This window comes from Trypanosoma equiperdum, assembly GCF_001457755.1.
Source record: "Trypanosoma equiperdum strain OVI genome assembly, contig: ctg_1739, whole genome shotgun sequence".
Classification (NCBI taxonomy): Eukaryota; Euglenozoa; class Kinetoplastea; order Trypanosomatida; family Trypanosomatidae; genus Trypanosoma; species Trypanosoma equiperdum.
The window spans coordinates 1,338-2,177 of record NW_027123770.1 but is presented as its reverse complement, the minus strand read 5'-3'; positions in this window follow the sequence as shown (position 1 = coordinate 2,177).

Below are 840 nucleotides of genomic sequence, written 5' to 3'. Positions count from 1 at the left end.
GGCGAGGAGGGAAATGTGGGATTCAGTGCAAGGGTGCATACGGTAAACGGCAAAGTGATGATATTAACCCTGAGCAGGATGTTGTGAGAGTCAAGAGGGCATGTTCAGGTAGCAGCGCAATCACAATAGCAACCTTCACATCACCATCTTGTTCACTTTTTTTTTTGACGTGCCGGCGTGTAATGTAGTGGAAATTTAGCAGTGATCAACATTTAGGGTACTGTCACACTCACACCCTCTCTCTCTCTCTCTTTTCTCCGTCGGTGGAAAAACCGCGTTATTTTCGTTGTTGTTGTTGTTAACTTGCGGTGCTTGCGTTAACTTTTCTCATCCCTTTCCTCCTTTTCTTCTTCATTTTGTGAATTGGTAGCTTGCAGCAGTGAATTGCATGTGTCTGTGTATGTTAGTTAATGAACTGTTAAATAAGTTGTGGAGGAAGTTTGAGGTTGTGGTTGCAGGAAGAAACAGGTGCGTGAGATGCAGTGTTTTTGGTGTTACTGACAGCGGGGGGGGGAGCATTTTCTTTTTCGTTTTTTATTTAATCGCGTGTTGTTTTTTGTGGCTGTGGTGATGAATGCGGAGTCGGATTTGTGTTATCCTTTTTGCACTCTGTACCTCAGCTCAGTGGTGAAGTCTCAATATATAGATAGTATATTGTCTCCTTTGGATACGTCAATTGCTTGCGTCTTAATGACTGTGTTTCGCTTCCATGAGGTTTTCGTGACATTTTTTTTGGTTACATTTCCCGTTTGTTGCTCGCCTCTTCTTGCGTTCGGTATTGCGATGCAAGTACCTCTGTGTGTGTGTTTTTTTTAAGGCGATTTCTTCTTGTTTTTTTTC